Genomic DNA, 7,213 nt, shown 5'->3' with positions numbered 1-7,213 from the left:
TTTGTTTGTATATTATAGTAATTGTTAAAAAATGTATAATGTTAATAAATACATAGGTTTGATGAAACAAAGTAGTTGAACTTACGTGCCTGTGCTTCATTTGTGTTTTTGATGATTTACCTTCTAAAAAGAATCTGGCATGTCTCGCCCCCACCCCAGAAAGGGCATCTCACAGCCCCAGGGGGCATGTGCACCCCAGGTTAAGAACCACTGACCTAGACCATCCCTGACAGGTATTTGTCTAATGCAGTGAGGCTCGCAAGCTGCAAGTGGCTCTTTAATGTGTCTCCTGCGGCTCTTTGCAGCACACGATATTAAAACACCGTGTGATTTAATTATTAACCAATCTAAGTTCTTAACCAATCAGGAGGCTTTCACTATGTTATTAACCAAGTGTAGTTGATAAAATAATGATACTGGGTCAGTCATTTTGCTGTGAGAATTATATATATATAATTTTGATACTGACCCAGTATCATTATTTTATCAACTACACTTGGTTAATAACATAGTGAAAGCCTCATTTACTATTTATATATATATATAAATAGTAAATGAAACAATGAATTCCCACTACCGTGGCTCTGAGGTCTGTTTATCACTGGTTTAACCTGTTCTTAAAAACCTCCAGTGACAGACATTCCACAACCTCCCTAGCTAATTTGTGCCAGTGCTTAACTACCCTGTCAGTTGAGAAGTTTTTCCTAATGTCCAACCTAAACCTCCCTTGCTGTAATTTAAGCCCATTATTTCTTGGCCTGTCCTCAGTAGATAAGGAGAAAAATTCATCACTCTCCTCTTTATAACAATCTTTTACATACATGGTGACTGTGATGTCCTCCCTTAGTCTTCTCTTCTCCAGACTAAACAATTTTGTCAATATTTCCATGGAGATCATGTTTTCTAGACCTTCCATAATTTTTGTTGCTCTCCTCTGCACTTTCTCCAATTTGTGCAGTGCGGTGCCCAGACCAGGACACCGTACTCCAGTTGAGGCCCTATCAGCGTGGCGTAGAGCGGAAGCATTACTTCTCATATCTTGCTTACAACACTCCTGCTCATCCAGCCCAGAATGATGTTTGCTTTTTTTGCAACAGCGTTACAGTGTTGAATCCTATTTAGTTTGTGATCCACTATAATCTCCACCTCCTTTTCTGCAGTGGTCCTCCTTAGACAGTCATTTCTCATTTTGTATTTGTGCAATTGATTACGCCAGGGGTCTCCAATGCGGTGCCCGCAGGTGCCATGGCGCCCGTGGGGGCATCTAAATGCGCCCGCATCATGGTCAGCAGTTGAGCATCCGCCGAAATGCCGCTGAAATTCAGCAGCATTTCGGCGGCGATGTCTCTGGATGACCAGACAGCGAATGTGAAAAATTGGGATGGGGGTCTATATAAGAAATAGGAGCCTATATAAGAAAAAGCCCCCAAAATCGGGACTGTCCCTATAAAATCGGGACATCTGGTCACCCTACATGCAATGGATTACATTCCCCCTCCCAGTACTGCTCTCCCCTCCCCTCCCCACTATGGGAACATCAGGCGTGAAGAGTCTCACGTCAGGTGTCCAAAATCAGAGGCCACTTCAGAGAACTTAGGCCCAAATCTTCCCGTCACAAAAGAAACTTGTCACTCAATGGACAAAAGGCCAATGAAGTTCTGCCTGTAACACAAAGCTGCCATGAAGTGGCTGGTGAGGAAAGCAGGTTTAAGCTAGACAATCCCAAGGATGACCCAGACTCAAGGATTCTTGCTCAGACTTAGCGTGACCATTCTGGATTCCCCTTTGCGGGAGACAGCTCTGACGGGCCTGGCTTGCAGACTCTTTGCTCACACTTGCAGGTCAAATTCTTGATTCTAAAGGAAACAAATGTAACCTGTTTGCTGCTATTCCCTGCCCAGGAGCAAGAGGGGGGTCCTGTAAGGATCCTGGGGCCAGTGCATTTTAAAATATAAGGTTATCTAAAACCAAACACACCAGTGAGGAATGGGGAAGTAGCCTGGTGTAGTGGTTAGGGCACTAGGACTTGTCAACCAGGAGATACGACGTCTGTTCCTGGCACCAATATGAATTTGGCCAACTCACCCCTCTGGGCCTCAGTTTCCCCATCTATACAATAGGGATAACGATACTTGCCCACGTCACACGGCGTTGCGAGATGTTTGTATCTGCTTGAAAAGTGTTTTGCAATCCTAGTGAAGCATGACAGCGGAGGACAGTGGAGGACAAATGTTAAATCCACTCTCTAGCTGAAGCATTGGGAAAGACCTGAATCATTTCTGTGGCCAGTGTTTGGTTCTGTGGAAGCAGCGCCCCCCGGAGTCCAAGTCTCCTAGTTGCATTGGGAGTTCCAATTGAAGGGCTGCAACATGGCGCTGAGTAGTGACGCTTGGTCTAGCCTCCCCTCTGCAGCACAGGTTCGAAGGGCTGGCGTGTTACCTCTTTCCTAGTACCCTGGATACTGCACATTCCTCCCCCCACACACACCCTCCTCGGCAATGCACATAGCCTCCACCTTTATCACCCCTCCCCAGATCCTCACTGGGTTCTTTGTTCTACAGCCCCCTCGGAGGCAGGATCTCCGCTCAGGAAAGAGGCCTGATGTGAGCATAGGACTGGGTGCTAGGAATGCTAATCCCTGCTCTGAAAATGATTTCCTCTTTGACCTTGGGGAAATCACTCACCCTCTCTGTGCCTCAGTTTCCCCTTCCATAAATAGAGATAATACTTGCCTATTTCCCAGGCGTACAGGCTTCAGCCATGTTAGACCTGGCTGTGCCAAGTCAATGACAGTCCCTAGATCATGTCTGCAAAATACTCAACTCTGTTCTCCAGTTCGTCCCCCACCCCCACAGTACAAGAACACCCCATCTTGTCAAGCCCTTTCCCACATGCACACACCCTCCCAGTGAGTTCCCTGCCCCCAGGAGTGCCTCTCCCCCGACCCACTCACTCTGCTCTTTGCCCTGATGGTCTCCAGATCTCTTAGTTACATGAGGGAAGTGCAGAAGCTTTTCCCCTTAGCAGCTCCACAGCCCTGTTCAGGGCTCTGCAGGCCAGCCCGGGAGTCCCACAGAGGAAGGGAGAGTTGCTCACTTTTTCTGTTCTTTTACCCTTCGGAAAACGTTGCTGCTCTGTTGAACGAAGGGGCAGGTCAGCTTGCAAGATGCGCCAACAGAGATGCACATGACCCTGCAAAGCCTCTCCCAGGCAAGTTGATCTTCCTCACCTGAGCAGGCCCCACTGAAGTCAGCTCAGCTCTCCAAAGGTTTTGCAGGATCCAGCTGTTGCCGCCAGCGCCAGTCACTGACTGGATCCAGGATGGAAGAGCCACATGACTCCTCTAGGAATTCATCTACAGACCCCTTGAGCACTCAGCCAGCAGTATCTTCCCTCCAGTGTGGTTGGTGGTGGTGCAGATACTGGACACCCTGCCAGGCAGAGCACAGACTGTTTGTAGCGTGCACGTGGGGCGAGATCTGCAGGGGGAGGAGGAGATGTTTGTTTGTAGTCAGGTGAGGAACGAAGGAGGGGGTGAAATCACCATAAATACCCTCTTGTGGTGGGGGTTCCTCGTGGGTGTTCCCCAGAACAGAAGGATGGTCTTGTAGGTAAGGCCCTGGGCTGGGATTCCGGTTCCCAGCTCTGCCACAGACTCCCCGGCATGACCTTGTCACCTCCTCCCTCCATGTCTCCGGGTTCCCCATCTGTCAAATGGGACTCACAACACTTTTGTCTGCCCTTTGTCTATTTCAATGGCAAGCTCTTTGGCGCAGGACCGTCTCTTCCTCCGGGTCACAGCACAAACAAGCCCTGATCTTGGCCGAGGCCGCTAGGCTCCACTAATACAAACCATGGCAAAGGGAGCCCATTTCACAGATGCTTTAGAACTGTGGCTCTCAGTCCCTTAGGGCCAGATTTTTAGCACCTAAATACCTTTAACGATCCAGCTCCTTAGGAACTAGCCCTAGGACAGAAAATGCCGACAGCCCATCGCTACAGGGCATCACACCCTAGGAGCCTCCTGAGGACATGCTGACAGGCAATTTGCTTTCAGCCGCTTTAGCTGGCACATTCCTTGCCTTGTTATGGGGAGACACCCACATTTCTCCCCATGCTGACTCCAGCAGGGAGCTTTTCCCCACCCACACCACTGCAGGCTGGGAGCCCTGTCTGAGAACTGGCCTAAAGCAATTGTTCTGGGCTCAGGTTTTGCATCCGTAGTTTGCAAATACAAAGGGAGGATCAGACAGGGATAGAAGGGGCTGGGCGTCTGGCTGATTGTCCAGCTCCGCACTCCAGTATCTGCAGCGGCATTTTCCAAATCTTTCTAATCAGAGAGGCGGCTTTGGCTGTATTCTTTGTTTCTCTTCAGAGTAGCAGCAGCTAAAGCATTAGCCTGGGACCCCAGAGAGGTGAGTTCTATGCTGAGCTCTGCTGCTGGGTGAGTTTGGGCATCTTTCTGTGCCTCAGTTTCCCCATCTGTAAAATGGGGCTAATTACACTGACGGCCTTTGATGAGAAGTACTAGATTTTATTATTAGAAGTTCCCCTCAAGGGAAGGTGATGCTGGTGGAAGGTGCAGTACGGACAGAGACAGGTGGCTGATATTTCCTATGCTGGTGAGAGGGGAGTTCAGTCAGTCCTTGGCCTTTCTGCTGCCCAGACCCACAGGCAGCCGCTAGCGCCAGGTGCGGTTGTGATTGTTGTGACGCAGACACCGACGGAGCTCTCTCTGCGAGGAAGGCTCACGGCACTACCATGTGGGCTCTGCAGATCGAGTGACTCGCCCATGGTCACACACGAAGTCTGTCTGAGCCCCATGTGGTGTCCAGTCCATTAGAGCACACTTCCTTCCACCCACCCCGGCTTCTACTGTGCTCCTCACGCTTTCCCACAGCCCTTGGAGCTGTCTGATGGTCTCCTTCACGCCCCATGTTCTTTCAATGCTGGGAAGCTGACTGCTCCTCTCTCGGAAGCCATCGCCCCATTGGAAGGACGAGGACTTCAGTCTTCAGCTGCTTCTCTCTTCACTGACAAAGGGGAATTCATTCTTGATACTCATCCAGTTCTGGACACGCATCTCCCACCCCAGCACATGACCAATGACTCTCACCTTGACCTGGAGGCTCCATCCTCTCCTGGGCCTGGAGGGGAAGATGACCTCTCCACGTTCCTTCAATCCGGGGCTTCCATACACAGCTCCTCCTGTCCTGCCTCAATTGTCTGCCCCTCCTCCCCAGGGAGCAAGGCCGGATTATCAGCATCTGCCACCGTGCTTCTGGATTTCCCATGCTGACTCAGATTAAGGCTGCTGCTGTTGTGAATTTGACCCCAGTCTACTGCTGGGATTGTTTTCATGAGAATCTCCAGCTGGCTAAACTGATGGGGAATGCAGCAGGGGGTTGGGGCGGGGCGGAAAACGAGTTTCATCTTTGGTGGCGTGATCAGAAAGTTTCCATGCACTGGGGCCTGGACAGGCATATCCCACCCCAACAGCTCACCATAAGGTTCAGACTCCATGCCAGATCCCTGTTCCCAGCCCAGTGCTTTAACCACAGCTCCAGTCCATCCTGCATCTTACACCTATCTTTCCCACAGGCAGCTGGATCCCAGCCAGGCAAGGGTGCCCCGTTGGTATGTGTAAGATGTTTCCATCCTCACCTCTCCAGATCTGTACCCTTCGAGCGAAGCCCCCAGCCGTTCTCTTGTGCCCAGTGTGATTCTTTGCTTCCCTCCTGTTTGGCGCCTCAGCCCCTCTTTAGCGGGCACTGGAGGAGATTGCAGAATGATATATACAGTATGACACACTCTCTTGCCCAGCAGATGCCTCTCCCTCTCAGCGTCTCTCTCACATGCGCTCGGCGAAGCAGCGGGCGCTGATCTCTTGTGACAGCTGCTCCCGGGGCTGGCTGTGGTTGGGATCGTCATCAGAGGGTGTGTGTGTGTGTGTGTGTGTATATAATATTTAAAAGCGCCACAACACAGCTGCCTGGCAGTCTTGCTGCCTGGCACTCAGAGACTGGAGTCTAACACAGGTAAGTGATCAACAATGAAAGCCAACCCCATTGCATTGAGAGGAAATTGTTTCTCTTGGGGGAAGGACAGGCTGGGGTCCAGGAACTGGTTCAGAGCGAAGGGGGATTTAGATAGGGATTCCCCTCCCAAAATGGGGTGTGGAAAACACATGCTCCTCTCACCCCTAGCCTGGGAAAAAGCCATTAGCTGCAGCTTAGGGTATAAGTACCAGTGCTGGGGACTTGGAAGGAGCATCTAAGGGGAAACACTAATTATGTGGTTCTAATACCGGCCTAACGATGGAGTGCTCAGCCATTGGGCTGGGGAGAAACACTGGTTTGGAGCAGGTTGGGCGAGTGAGGGGGGCAGGCTGTTTCTCAGTGATTTCCGTGGGTCAAAGAACACATCTTTACGGCTGTTCATCTGGATTGAGACTGTTCTCTGCTACCCGGTTCCTGAACAGCCTCCCTGATCTTCAGCTTTGCCCATCTTCCTCCTACAGCCGGAGGCAGTCAAGGGAAGTCTGTGAAGCTGCCTGACTACAAGCAGAAGGCAGCACCTGACATCCACCCCTCCTCCTTCTGGGAGCTATGATCATCCGCCTCAGGCACTTAACCCCAGGGTACTTCCGCCTGCTTCAGGTAACACCCACCTCCCACTCAGCAGGGCTGTCGGTTTGCTTGGATGCTCCAGCCAGTCCACGATTCTTTTATCAATGTCTCTGTTCCCCCTATTCCCCACTGATCTTCCTGGGGTCCAGGTCCAGGGCCTGAACCCTCTCTTGTCCAGCAAGCAGAGCAATCCTGGGGCACTTTGTATTGTAGCTCTGATAGGGTGATCCCTTTGCTTCTCTCCTCCAGTCTGTCTTGGTGTTTTAGACAAGAAGCTGAGAGTTAGTTCTCATCCAGTGCACCAGTCCTCCCTGTCCTGTCCCAGATCAGCATCTGGCATTTCCGTAGCCCATAGCTCAGTGCTTACAGGAATCCCTGGAGCCTCTTCTGGGGGAGAGGGAGGCAGCTGATTGCCACACAGGGGAAATTATAATCAAGGAGGTTGGAGCAACTCCCCGCTCTTCTGAACAGAGCCTGGGGAGTGTTCATGTCCACATGGAATAGGCAGGATTTGACGGGCCCACACCCACTAAGCTGCCTCCAACTCCTCTGAGTGAGTTGAGCCTGCTGTAATTTGTGCCTGT

This window comes from Gopherus evgoodei, chromosome 20, assembly GCF_007399415.2.
Source record: "Gopherus evgoodei ecotype Sinaloan lineage chromosome 20, rGopEvg1_v1.p, whole genome shotgun sequence".
Lineage (NCBI taxonomy): Eukaryota > Metazoa > Chordata > Testudines > Testudinidae > Gopherus > Gopherus evgoodei.
Note: the sequence above shows the minus strand (reverse complement) of the source record.